The 15082-nt window shown below is 43.2% G+C and overlaps 1 protein-coding gene across 1 annotated transcript in view; it reads left to right on the top strand.

Moving 5' to 3' along the window:
* LOC139182974 (uncharacterized) overlaps nt 1–15082 on the top strand; it is a 165494-nt gene that overhangs the window by 112987 nt on the left and 37425 nt on the right. The gene's annotated exons all lie outside the window — the stretch shown is intronic.

The following is a 15082-nucleotide window of genomic DNA, read 5'->3' as shown; positions in this document are numbered from 1 at the left end:
TCACTTTCACTTTCTGACTATGGCGGTATTTGTCAGAGGGGCAGCGGGAGTTTTTCCAGAGGGATCTATAGTTGTTCCAGGGGTTCGAAGCAGAATCTCATTCACATCTGAGGAGCAGTGGCATAGTTTGGGTATCAAGATAAGAGGGGAGAAATGTATAGGCAGATTGTTAAGGTAATAGCTGGGGTCCGTGACTGAGTTATATTCTTAGGAAAAATTGTTATAAAAGTCAGGAAGCCAGGAAGAAGCCCTCTCCTAAGATCTGAACTCATAGAGTCAAAGTTAAGAAGGGGAACTGCAACTCGATGGTTGAGCAAGTACTCCAGAGTTCTCCTTTGGTCCCCTGAATATCTAGCTTAAAACAGCAAGACTAATTCCAGCCCCTTTCTCTAAGTGGCACTGTGGCTGATGCTAGAATTGTGTTCATAGAGCCACACACCTGTGTGTGGGCAGAACTGAACACGGTAGGGACTGCACAATTCTTATCTGAGGAATAAATCCAGATAAGTTTGTCTGGGTTTGTAATACTTATACACCTCTCTGGAAAGACTCAGCGACGTACATATGAGCTCTAATGATACCCAGAGAGATGCCGTTTCAATGAACTCCCGAGGCTACGCACTTGTAAAGAGTTCCATTACTAGTATACATGGTTATTCCCTTACCAAACGGCACTATGGGTATTTTGGCACTCGTCTCTGAGTTAGGAGTATCGGGCTTGTGAGCACCCTGTCCGATTGTGTATCCACTAATACTTGCTGATATTACACGTGCCTCATGGTGACTGCGGAGAAGGCAATGGCACCCCACTCCGGTGTTCTTGCCTGGAGAATCCCAGGGACGGGGGAGCCTGGTGGGCTGCCGTCTATGGGGTCGCACAGAGTCGGACATGACTGGAGCGACTTAGCGGCGGCAGCAGCAGCACGGTGACTGTGCAGTCCCAGTGACTGACATCTATGGAGCATTTACTCTGTCGTCTGCATGGTTATGTTTACACGATCAACTCGTCTCTGCTCACAACAATGCTATGGAGTAGGCATCACTTTTTCAAAAGTAATTTTATTTATTTTGGCTATGCTGGGTCTTTGCTTCAGCAAGCGGCCTTCTCACTGCGGTGGCTTCTCTTGTGGAGCAAAGGCGCTAGGAAGTGAGAGCTTCGGTGGCTGAGGCTCCGCAGCTCTAGAGCACAGGCTCAGGGGTTGTGGGGCATGCGCTTAGTTGCTCTGCAGCATGTGGGATCTTCCCAAACCAGGGATGGAACCCACATCTCCCGCGCTGGCAGGCAGATTCTTTACCACTGTGCCACCAGGGAAGCTGATACCACTTTTATATCCACTTTACAGGGAGGAAACCAACTTTTAGTTGTACCTGGAAATGTTCTTCGCTTCAACCAATGAACAGTTTAGAGTTAAGACGTATTCAAATATAAACCACCAGTCACACTGTCTCCCCACACATTCACCCAAAGCCTGCCTTTATCCTGAGTATCGATTTCCACCCTTTGTTTCAGTTGGCATCCAAGCTACTCTGCTGCCACCTGTTGACCAGAGCAGAGAACTGCCTGACTCAGTATCTTATTTCTCCTTCTGGGAGTGGTTCTGGGAGTCAGTGAAAGTCTGTCTTACATTCCACTTATTCCTAGTTTTAAAATGCCCATTTTATTCCATACAACACTTAATGCATATCATTTACATCTAAAGAAGAGATGGTCATGAGATTGATCCATGTAAGTAAAATACTTACTCTAAGAAGTGTAGTCCATACATCGTAAAATTTCAGTAGTTCCATATACTTAATGGGTTTCTTTGCTGTAGAGAATCCAAGTGGAATGAGCAATGGAGATGTGTAACAAGTTTTCTTGAAGGAAAAGAAGATGACACTATCCATTTAGCTTTCTGTCCCCTCTGCACTTCACATTCTTCTCCTGCATTGTCTGAGGTCCATAGTGTTAGATTGTCTCTAAGCTGTTGCGTGATGAGGGTGTTTTTGTCTGAGTTTTCATTCAGTACCTCAGATTCCATAATGGCTTCACCAAAAGTGGTTTCAGCCAGTATGCAGGCGAACTCTGGGTTACTCAGGATTTCACAGTAAACTACAGAAGAGCTAAGAGCCAGCCCAAGGTCGAGTGGGTGAGTAGGTTGCATTTCTGCTTTATTGACTATGCCAAAGCCTTTGACTGTGTGGATCACAATAAACTGTGGAAAATTCTGAAAGAGATGGGAATACCAGACCACCTGATCTGCTTCTTGAGAAATTTGTATGCAGGTCAGGAAGCAACAGTTAGAACTGGACGTGGAACAACAGACCAGTTCCAAGCAGGAAAAGGCATACGTCAAGGCTGTATATTGTCACCTTGCTTATTTAACTTATATGCAGAGTACATCATGAGAAACGCTGGACTGGAAGAAACACAAGCTGGAATCAAGATTGCCGGGAGAAATATCAATAACCTCAGATATGCAGATGACACCACCCTTATGGCAGAAAGTGAAGAGGATCTCAAAAGCCTCTTGATGAAAGTGAAAGTGGAGAGTGAAAAAGTTGGCTTAAAGCTCAACATTCAGAAAACAAAGATCATGGCGTCCGGTCCCATCACTTCATGGGAAATAGATGGGGAAACAGTGGAAACAGTGTCAGACTTTCTTTTTGTGGGCTCCAAAATCACTGCAGATGGTGACTGCAGCCATGAAATTAAAAGATGCTTACTCCTTAGGAAAGTTATGACAAACCTAGATAGCATGTTCAAAAGCAGAGACATTACTTTGCCAACAAAGGTTCATCTAGTCAAGGCTATGGTTTTTCCTGTGGTCATGTATGGATGTGAGAGTTGGACTGTGAAAAAGGCTGAGCGCTGAAGAATTGATGCTTTTGAACTGTGGTGTTGGAGAATACTCTTGAGAGTCCCTTGGACTGCAAGGAGATCCAACCAGTCCATTCTGTAGGAGATCAGCCCTGGGATTTCTTTGGAGGGAATGATGCTAAAGCTGAAACTCCAGTACTTTGGCCACCTCATGCGAAGAGTTGACTCATTGGAAAAGACTCTGATGCTGGGAGGGATTGGGGGCAGGAGGAGAAGGGAACGACAGAGGATGAGATGGCTGGATGGCATCACTGACTCGATGGACGTGAGTGTGAGTGAACTCCGGGAGTTGGTGATGGACAGGGAGGCCTGGTGTGCTGCAATTCATGGGGTCGCAAAGAGTCGGACACGACTGAGCGACTGATCTGATCTGATCTGATTCCATGTTCATATCTAATGCCTTCTGGGAAGCTCCTTGGGAATCGTCTATAGTTTATTTTTGATAATCACCTTATGGAAGTAGTCTCCATTTTCAGATGAAAGATCACTCTCTGGATTAGCCGCATTGGCTATGGCATTAGTTATCCAACAATCTCAGGGCGGTGGTATAGGTGGTTCTCAGTTCAGACTCTGCTTTTCCCCAGTAGTTCTTAATCAGCTGCAATTCTTGTCAGAAGGATTTGTTTTTTGCTCACAGCTCAATATAACTCTCCAGGTAGACCTGTGTCCCCGAGGGTGTCCTTGTACCCCCCTTTCCCAGAGTAGGTTGTGTTCTCATTGGATAGCTCCAGTGGGTTTTCATCTTGGTTTTCAGCCAGAGCTGTGGTTTTGTCAGAATCACCGAAGTTTCAGCTAGCTGTCAGAGGTCTCACAAGAAACAAGTTAAACCTATTTCCATCCACTGTTCAGCCACAGAAAGAGAATAGTATCTGGGCAGTTGTTCACACCAGTTGCCAAAGGGGTAACCCTGACAGGGCTGGAACTCTGGCCTCACTGTATTAGTAAGAATTATGTTACTGGGCCCTGCCAAAACCTGCAAAACTCTCTGTCCAGCCACTAGACGGGAATTAACCATGATGTACATTAACTTTGAGGCTTCCGTGGTCCCAATTCCCTACTCCAGGCACTCGAGGGACACCAAGTGAGACAGGAAGGATGGCATAGCTGTCAGCTGCTCTGAGCTTGAGTCTTCAGCACTTTCCCTATACTATTCTCCAAGTAGTTTCTAAGAAGAAAAAAAAAGAAATGTCTCCTTTATTCAAGCGTTCCTCCTTCTATCCCATTATTTTCAGCAATGGCAGAGCCGAAGGTTACCTGGGGAATTGCTCACCGCATAATTTCATCAGTGTCCTCATTCCCAATTCTTTAATGGTGACCTTTGACATTTCCTCAGTCTGATTGATATACTGTACTTTATAAAATCCGGAGAAGGCAATGGCACCCCACTCCAGTACTCTTGCCTGGAAAATCCCAGGAAATCCTGACTGAAGCAACGTAGCAGCAGCAGCAGCTTTATAAAATCAGCTTTAAGGCTTATCTTCTAACCAGTATGCAGCCTCTAACCCATCCTAAATAGAATTTCTGGACATGCCATTACTTCCTGGAGACCTTTAGTAAGGAAATGACTCAAAGCAAGAGGTTTGCTCTCTTTCCTGAAACCCACCTCATCCTCTGAAGCTCTCATTTCTGTAAACTGGGTAAAATTAAGTGAGAGTGAAGTCGCTCCATCGTGTCCGACTCTTTGCGACCCCATAGACTGTGGCCTACCAGGTTCCTCCATCCGGGATTCTCCAGGCAAGAATACTGGAGTGGGTTGCCATTTCCTTCTCCAGGAGACCTTCCCAACCCAGGGATTGAACCCGGGTCTCCTGCATTGTAGGCAGACGCTTTACCATCTGAGCAACCAGGGAAGTCGGGTGGAATTAGAGGTGCCTCCATTTTATCTCCATAGGTTGCATGTTTCCAGGAACATCAGAACCCGGCTTCTCTGCTAATTGACTTCTAGTGAGGCTGTTTGTGGATAATGTTCTTCAGAGATTGTGTATGAGGTTAGGGCCTTTCATAGCCACAGTGTAGTAGAGTTTCCTTCTCTAATTAGCTTCCTTCAGTTCCTTCAAGTGGGTATAGGAATGGGAAGGACACTGTTTAAAGTATGCTTTTTACTGTAACCTCTTTCACTCTTTAATTTTACAAATGAAGAAATTGAAGGCTGGAGGGGTAAAATGACCTGGTTAAATTCACACAGCCAGACCGCAAAGAGCAGAAGACTGAACCCATGGCTCCTGACCCACAGACTAATGCCTATTTTTCCTGTTTCATTGGGAAAAAAAAAATTGCCACAGTTTTTTAAAACATTGTCTTTTCATTTAAAAATACTTGCTCTTTCCACTCCATTATGAATTCAGTTAGTGGCCTCCCCTCAGAAGTGAATTACTATTTAAATCCATTTTTCTGTGGGAAAATGCATTTCTAAATCTACTCAATTTTCTTATTGTCTCAGTCTATTTGGGAGTTAAAATACCATAGGTGAGATGGCTTAAATAACAGACATTTATTTCTCACAGTTGTAGAGACTGGGAAGTTCAAGTTCAAGGTGCTCGTGGATTTGGTGTCTGGATAGGCCCCCCTTCCTGGTTTTCAGCTGGTTGGCTTCTTGCTGTGCCCTCATATGCAGAGGCTAGTAGCCTGCTCTCTGGCCCCTTCTTATAAGGACACTCATTCAGTCGTGAGAACCCCATTTTGTGACCTCATCTAACCTAATGACTTCCTAGAGGCCCATCTCCAGCTCCATCACTCTGAGGATCAGGGCTTCAACATATGGATTTTGTGCACATGCTCACGGGTGTGTTTCCCAGCTTGGGAGAGGGATACCAACCTGCATGCCCTACTTCGGGAACTTTGGAAAAATATGTTACCCAAAAATTCCATTTTCATGAGGACCCAAAGGTGTACAAAAATAAAGTTTGAAGATTTAACTATGGTATAAATTGATGTGACTATGGTACTGTAATAGGGAAGAATATGTTGTATTCTATTACAAGTTAATCACTAGAGAGATGTTGCCTATAAGCTTAAGTTATACATAATGGCCAATCTCTGGGAACTCTGCCTCCCAGGTAATGAGCATTAAGCTAAAATACCTTTGTTTAGCTCACAGGAAACATCTTTAACAGGCCCACTCGTGAATGACTGTAGGGAGGAAGAAATTAACACATCCCCTCTGGAGGCTGATGGGAACCAGGAAGTGTTTGACTTTACTTCCTCCCCTTTTAGTATAAAAGGAGTCTGAATTCTGACGCTGGCAAGATGGTTCTTTGGGGCATGAGCCCACCATCTTCTTGGTTAGCTGGGCTTTTGGAATGAAGTCGGTATTCCTTGCCCCAAGAACTCATATCTCAGTTATTGGCCTGTCCTGCAGTGAGCAGTATAGTTTAGACTCGGTGGGAACAGTACCCCGCCTGCTCCATGAGGAGCCCTGGACTGGTGTTGAGAACAAGCGCACTGGAGCCTCTGCCCTGTCTGCAGTGTTTTGCCTCATGCTCATTCCCTGTCTACTCTTCTATAAAAACGCTATACTGACTGAGGTTCCAGGCCAAGAAAGAGAATGCCTGGTTTGAACTTTGGCTTTCTCATCTACTAGCAATGTAGCCTTGAGAATCCAATAATTGGAAAACATTTTTTTAAAAGGAGAAAAAAAAAAAACCCCAAGGGAATTGTCCAGAGACTTCATGCCTAAATGAGGGACTGGTTAAGAGAAGCTTCAATAAATGGGTACCTAACTGCTGATGGCATATAAATATATAGGAAGCTACAAGCTGTCATTTGGCCTTGGAATACTAATTTGACCTTGGAATACAAAATGAAGCAGGTCAAAGGCTAACAGAGTCTTGCCAAGAGAACGCATTGGTCATAGCAAACATTGTCTTCCACCAACACAAGAGAAGACTCTACACATGGACATGACCAGATGGTCAATACCGAAATCAGATTGATTATAATCTTTGCAGCCAAAGATGGAGAAGCTCTATACAGTCAGCAAAAACAAGACCAGGAGCTGCCTGTGGCTCATATCATGAACTCCTAATTGCCAAATTCAGACTTAAATTGAAGAAAGTAGGGAAAACCACTAGACCATTCAGGTATGATCTAAAGCAAATCACTTACGATTATACAGTGGGAGTGACAAATAGATTCAAGGGATTAAATCTGATAGATAGAGTGCCTGAAGAACTATGGATGGACGTTCGTGACACTGTACATGAGGCAGTGATCAAGACCATCCCCAAGAGAAAGAAATGCAAAAAACCAAAATGGCTGTCTGAGGAAGGCTTACAAATAGCTGAGAAAAGACAAGATGTGAAAGGCAAAGGAGAAAAGGAAAGATATATGCATTTGAACACAGAGTTCCAAAGAATAGCAAGAAGAGATAAGATAGACTTCCTCAGTGATCAATGCAAAGAAATAGAGGAAAACAATAGAATGAAAAAGACTAGAGATCTCTTCAAGAAAAAGAGATACCAAGAAAACATTTCATGCAAACATGAGCTCAATAAAGGACAGAAATGGTATGAACATAACAGAAGCAGAAGATATTAAGTAGAGGTGGCAAGAATACACAGAAGAGCTATAAAAAAGATCTTCAGGACCCAGATAATCACAATGGTGTGATCACTCACCTAGAGCCAGACATCCTGGAATGTGAAGTCAAGTGGGCCTTAGGAAGCATCACTACAAACTACATAGTGGAGGTGATGGAATTCCAGTTGAGCTATTTCAGATCCCAAAAGATGATGCTCTGAAAATGTTGCACTCAATGTGCCAGCAAATTTGGAAAACTCAGTAGTGGCCACAGGACTGAAAAAGGTCAGTTTGCAATCCCAAAGAAAGGCAATGCCAAAGAATGTTCAAACTACCACACAATTGCACTCATCTCACAAACTAGCAAAATAATGCTCAAAATTCTCCAAGCCAGGCTTCAACAATACATAAGCTGTGAACTTCCAGATGTTCCAGCTGGATTTAGAAAAGGCAGAGGAACCAGAGATAAATTGCCAACATCTGTTGGATCATTGAAAAACCAGGAGAGTTCCAGAAAAACATCTACTTCTGCTTTATTGACTATGCCAAAGCCTTTGACTGTGTGGATCACAACAAACTGTGAAAAATTCTTCACGAGATGAGAATACCAGACCACCTGACCTGCCTCCTGAGAAATCTGTATGCAGATCAAGAAGCAACAGTTAGAACTGGACATGGAACAGCAGACTGGTTCCAAATCAGGCAAGGAGTATGTCAAGGCTGTATACTGTCACCTTGCTTATTTAACTTATATGGAGAGTACGTCATGAGAAATGCCGGACCAGAAGAAGCACAAGCTGGACTCAAGATTGCTGGGAGAAATAATAACCTCAGATATGCAGATGACACCAACCTTATGGCAGAAAGCAAAGAAGAACTAAAGAGCCTCTTGATGAAAGTGAAAGAGGAGAGTGAAAAAGTTGGCTTAAAACTCAACATTCAGAAAACTAAGAAAATGGCATCCATTCGCATCACCTCATGGCAAATAGATGGGGAAACAGTGGAAGCAGAGACAGACTTTATTTTGGGGGGCTCCAAAATCACTGCAGATGGTGACTGCACCCATGAAATTAAAAGACGCTTGCTCCTTGGAAGAAAAGCTATGACAAACCTAGGCAGCATGTTAAAAAGCAGAGACATTACTTTGCTGACAAAATTCCATCTAGTCAAAGCTATGGTTTTTCCAGTAGTCACGTATGGATGTGAAAGTTGGACTATAAAGAAAGCTGAGCATCGAAGAACCGATGTTTTTGAACTGTGGTGTTGGAGAAGACTCTTGAGAGTCCCTTGGACATCAAAGAGATCCAACCAGTCCATCCTAAAGGAAATCAGCCCTGAATATTAACTGGAAGGACTGATGCTGAAGCTGAAACTCCAATATTTTGGCCACCTGATATGAAGAACTGACTCATTTGAAAAGACCCTGATACTGGGAAAGATTGAAGGCAGAAGGAGAAGGGGACAGCAGAGGATGAAATGGTTGGATGGCATCACCGACATGACGGACATGAGTTTGAGTAAGCTCTGGGAGTTGGTGATACACAGGGAGGCCTGGGATGCTGCAGTCCATGGGGTCACAAAGAGTCAGACACAACTGAGCAACTGAACTGAACTGAACTACAAGCTGTTATTAAATAAACTGCATTCAGAACCCAAAAGTTAATTTAGAAAAGCAATTAAGGAAAGAAATATCACTTCTTAGCAAATTGGGAAAAGTGAAGAGAGTGCTCTGTAAGGATTAGAAGCAAATGAAGAAATCAGAGCCTGTGAATCAGATTACCTTTGTGATATAATATATATCCCAATATTTCCCCATATGTATATAACATATGTAATATGTTACATATTACAGTGTTTTTATATATAGTATATATATTACATATTACAATGTTTATATGTATATTATATATAATATATATCAATGTTTTGTGCCTTAATTACCTGGCATAATGTGATTAGGTAGGTGAATCAGTATTGACCAAGAGCATAAAAAACAGAGATTATAAAACTCCTTTTTTTTTTTTTGCACAAACATGGCAAAAAACCCCACACATTTGAGAAATCCTAGGCATCTTTGCCTGGAGAATCCCAGGGACAGGGGAGCCTGGTGGGCTGCCGTCTATGGGGTTGCACAGAGTTGGACACGACTGAAGTGACTTAGCAGCAGCAGCAGCAGCAGGCATCTTTAGTTTAAGGGAGACCCTGGCCCAATTTCATCAAAGATGCAAGGTTGCAATTCACCAGCAACGTGTTAGTCTCCTTCCTCGCTTTTTGGTGCCCAGGCCTGTACAAACAACCTAGAACCAAGCAGATGTTTAAAACCCAGGAGACACCATTCAAGCACACCAGGTAAGATATTTGGATGTGCAACCAAAAGTGAGTTTGCTTTCCCCACAAACGGATTCTACAGAGTGTTTCCTGCTTCCCAAAGAGACCTCAAAAATCAAATTATTTTTTTCTTTAAGTAGCAGTCATGCTCGACCCCTAGGATCCTGATAAGAAGTAATTTTATACTCCAGGAATGAAAACACTCATCTTTTAATATTGTTTGGGAAATAAAGACCCACGGGATTCAAATATTTTTCCCAACATTAAAATAAACTGGATGTTAGTGATAAGAATGAGTTTGAAACTGGAAGTAGTTGAAGCCCTGACTAGTCCCAGATAATGAGACAGAAGCACTCACCTTTTTGTTTGAGTGAGAAAAGAGTCACAGATGTGCTGTTCATTTGTGCACAAAGGGAGGAAAAAGGACGTTCTAAAACTCTTCTCCTGGCTTGACAGAGAAACCTCATAAATATCTCATTGCCTTTTAAAAAGTAGAGATATCAGTTTTAAAATAATTACTAGGGAAGCAAATTATTAAGATAACCAATTAGAACTGCAGACTGTTGGAGGTTGCAGGGAAACTTTTCAGAGGACACAAAAGCAATCTTTCTGCAAGTCTGTCTGTCTTTAAAAGATTCCTTTGAAAAAGAATGCATTTGAATCAGTCGTAATGAGGTGGATGAAACTGGAGCCTATTATACATAGTGAAGTAAGCCAGAAAGAAAAACACCAATACAGTTTACTAATGCATATATATGGAATTTAGAAAGATGGTAACGATGACCTTATATGCAAGACAGCAAAAGAGACACAGATGTAAAGAAGTCTTTTGGAATCTGTGGGAGAAGGCAAGGGTGGGATGATTTGAGAGAATAGCATTGAAACATGTATATTATCATATGTGAAATAGATTGCCAGTCCAGGTTCAATGCATGAGACAGGGCGCTCAGGGCTGGTGCACTGGGATGATCCAGAAGGATGGGATGGGGAGGGAGGTGGGAGGGGGGTTCAGGATGGGGAACACATGTACATCCATCGCTGATTCATGTCAGTGTATGGCAAAACCACTACAGTATTGTAATTAGCCTCCAATTAAAATAAATTTTAAAAAGATTCCTTTGTATAAATATCTTGCAGAGACAGTTTTATAGTAGCAGAACACAACACAAGATTATATGTTTTTACAGGTATCTCCAAACTGAAAAGAAAGTAAGGCTGGTACTTTTGTGAACATCCTAGATTCAAGCCTTTATCAGAAATACCTTGGGAATTCTCTGGTGGCCCAGGAGTTAGAATGCCACATTTGCATTGCTGAGGGCACGGGTTCAATCCCAGTTTGGGAACTAAGATCCTGCATGCCCTCGTGGAGTGGCAGAGACCAAGCCAACACAAACAAAACCCTAACCCTGACCTTCATGTTACTGAAGTGCTTATCAATAACATGCGCCTAATTCTTTATAAGAGAAGAAAGAACATCTCTTTCTCTTTGCTTTTCTGAAAAATGTCAGGGGCAGTTTGAGAGAAAAAGGCAAAGCTAAAACGTACTTTCTCAAAGTCTGTTTGTTAGAATCTTTGGTGGCAGTTGATACAGACCCAGCTGAAACAGAGGAGGAAGAATGGAATGTGTTATGAGGAACGAGACTGTCTCACAGAACCCAAGGGCAACGACGTGGCAGGACCTTGACAGCTGACTGGAACCAGGTTCCCCAGCAGCAGGCGGAAAGCAGAAGAGGCTCTCCATCCTGGGTCTCCACTTCCCCTTCAAGTCTCCAATTTCATCTGTTCTGCAAACCATGGGGCAGAAGATATTCACCATCTATAACTCCCTCTCTAGAATTTAAGACAGTTGAAATCTTTGATCAACAAATATCTTTCAATCAACAAATATCTGTTAAGTTGTTGCTATTGCGTGGTTCTCAGTAGACAGTAATAAAAAAAAAAAAATAGACCAATTTGTTCCCCTTCTAGAACTAGATTCTCATGAGACAGATAGTCAATAAACAAGTAAATACAGAAAATTGTGTCTGGTGGTTGCAAGCAACATGATGAAAATAAAAGCAGTATAGAGGGAGAGAGTTATGGAGGTGCTAGTTTAAATAGAATTAATGGTCAAGGAAGCCTCTTTGAAAGGTGATATTTGGCAAAAACCTAAAAGAAAAAGAGAGAGTAAGCCATGCTAATACTTGGGAGATAATGGGTTTTGATGCTCTGAGTTTTGGTAGATTCCCAGTCTCCAAGAAGTTTCTTTTACAATTATTTTTTTTAATTTTTTTTATTTTATAATTTTTTTATTGCTTGAAATGAAACATTTTGTTCTGAGATAACCGTTGACATGTAGCTCTAAGAAATAATACAGGGATCCCATGTACCCAGTATCCCCAAATGGTAACATCCTATAGGATTATAGTATAATATTGCAACTAGGATATTGACATCACTACATCAAGATACAGAACATTTTCATCATCACAAGGACTTTTATAATGACAACTACTCCCCTTGCACCACCAGCTTCACCTTATCCCCTGGAAACCACTAATCTAGTCTTCCTTTCCATAATTTTTGTCTTTTTTGGTCTATTATATAAGTAGAATCATATTAGTACATATGTCTGTAACTTCTAGCATTTTGAAGAGTGGTGATAGTGAATATGCTTTAATTGCTTCTGATCTTAGGGGGAAGCAGTCAAACTTCCATCATTAACTGAATTGTTGGCTACAGACTTTTGGTATGTTTTCTTTATCAAGTTGAGGAAATTCCCCTCTATTCCTGTTTTTTTCCTATGTTTCACTCTTTAGTCCACAGTTCCCTTCAAATTGTCATTCCAAAAGTGCTCCCTCTCTTGGCTCTGTTTTGTTTTTTTTTTTTAATTTTATTTTATTTTTAAACTTTACATAATTGTATTAGTTTTGCCAAACATCAAAATGAATCCGCCACAGGTATACATGTGTTCCCCATCCTGAACCCTCCTCCCTCCTCCCTCCCCATACCATCCCTCTGGGTCATCCCAGTGCACTAGCCCCAAGCATCCAGTATCGTGCATCGAACCTGGACTGGCATCTCGTTTCATACATGATATTTCACATGTTTCAATGCCATTCTCCCAAATCTTCCCACCCTCTCCCTCTCCCATTAATTTTTATAGGACTATAGTTGCTTTACAATGTTCTGTTAGTTGCGCAGCAAAGTGATCAGTTATACATATACATTTGTATATATACAGGCTTCCCTAGGGGCTCAGATGGTAAAGAATCTGCCTGCAATGTGGGAAACCTGGGTTGGATCCCTGGGTTGGGAAGATCCCCTGGAGGCGGGCATGGCAACCCACTCCAGTATTCTTGCCTGGAGAATGCCTGGCAGGCTACAGTCCGTGGGGTCACAAAGAGCTGACTGAGAGACGAAGCGCAGCACATGTATACACGCATATGTATCTCCATATGTGCACCACGGAGCGCTGAGTGGAGCTCCCTGTGCTGTACGATAGTTTCTCACTAGTTACCTAGCAGGGTGTTTGTGTCAGTCCCAATCTCCCAATTAATCTTGCCCCACCTTCCCCCCTTGGTAAGCCTGAGTTTGTCTTCCACATCTGTGACTCTATTTCTGCTTTGCAAAACGTTCTAGGTCCACCCCTGTCTCTGCAAATGTCATATTTCACTCCTTTTAATGGCTAAGTAATATGCCATCACCGTGTTCACTATTCATTCCTCTGTAGACGGATATTTATGTTGCTTCCATGTCCTGGCTATTGTAAATCATGCTGCGATGAACGTCGGGGTGCATGTATCCTTTAGAATTACGATTTTCTCCAGATATATGCCCAAGAATGGGATTGCAGGATCATATGGTAGCTCTATTTTTAGTTTTTTAAGGTATTCCCAAGCTGTTCTCCACAGTGGCTACACCAATGTACATTCCCACCAACAGTGTAGGAGGGTTCCCTTTCTCCCAAACCCTCTCCAGCATTTTGTTTGTAGAACAACAAACTTCTTAAAGTGATCAAGTGAATCCTTCTCCTGGACGATGCTAGTCCAGGCAGGGAATGCAGTGATTCCTGTGCCTCTAGCAGGCCCTAGATCTGCCCCATGATGAGTCTCTTGTTCATCTCTGGCCACAGAACACCAGCACCAATGCCAAGGGCCGCAGTTCTTCACAAGACTTTCGGGAGAATGTCTCAACTCTTTCAGCCAACCTCGGATGGCAATCCTAAGAGGAGCTGAGGTGAGGGGATGTCTAAGTGCATGCAGGGAACTTTCTTCTCATCCCCACACCTCCATCAGCTCCCAGATAAACCCTAAAGATAAATATACAATCTAAGTCATAGTACACTTGTATATAAGCAACTTCAAAATAAGTCCCCAAAGTGAATTCGTTTCTTCCACCCCTCCCCATGTAAACACATATACACACACAGAAGAGAACACTGCTCACAAGGCACCCAGTTGAAAGTTCTGGCACCAACACTGGCTGTGCTCATTGGTTACAGCTCATTTAGCTCTCTCTAGCTAGACTTCCCTCCTGAGTTTACGGCCCCATGTTGTTGCAAGCTGGGTTCCCCAGGAACTGACTCAAACTGAGGACATGTGCATGACATTTATTAAGGAGTGCCTGTGTATTAACACCCGTGGAAGGGAAGAGAAGGGGAAGTAAGGAAGCTGGAGTGGATGAAGGAGAAGTCAAATTGTGATTCAGCCTCAATGACAGCCTTGGTCAATGCCCCAGGGAGCTCTGGAGCTAGGATGACTCTCCATAGCTGCCCCGTGTGTGTGCAGACTAAGTCGCTTCAGTCGTGTCTGACTCTGTGTCGGCCTATAGACTACAGCCCACCAGGCTCCTCTGTCCATGGAATTCTCCAGGCAAGAATCCTGGAGTGGGTTGTCATGCCCCGTTCCAACGGATCTTCCTGACCCAGGGATCAAACCCGCGTCTCTTCTGTCTCCTGCATTGGCAGGCAGGTTCTTTACCACCAGCACCACCTAGGAAGCCGTAGCTGTCCAAGTCGGTTGGGCCAAAGTGGCAGGACTTTTGTGTTCTCGCATCAGTGGTTTTGAGGAAGCCCAGGCCACATAGAGAGGCCATGTGTACGTGTTCCAGGCAAAAGCCCCGCTAAGGTCCCTGCCAACAGCCCACATCCTCCCACACACACGTGAATGAGGAAGCCTCAGAATGACTCCAGCCACAGCTGTCTGACTTCAACCCCCCCGAGAGACTAGGGGGTTGAAGTCCCGTCAGCCCCAACACTGTAAGAGATAATAATTAAGTACAGACCACTGCTCCACGCTATGCAGTTGAGGCGGTGTGTTACACAGCTGCAGATAGCCAAAACATTGAAGAACCCTCCCCGCGGGGCTGAAGCAGGTCTATCTCAACCTCTTCTAG

The sequence above is a fragment of the Bos indicus genome, chromosome 5 (assembly GCF_029378745.1).
Source record: "Bos indicus isolate NIAB-ARS_2022 breed Sahiwal x Tharparkar chromosome 5, NIAB-ARS_B.indTharparkar_mat_pri_1.0, whole genome shotgun sequence".
Taxonomy (NCBI): Eukaryota; Metazoa; Chordata; class Mammalia; order Artiodactyla; family Bovidae; genus Bos; species Bos indicus.
The sequence above is the reverse complement of the archived record's forward strand: the minus strand, read 5'-3'. Positions and strand labels throughout refer to the sequence as shown.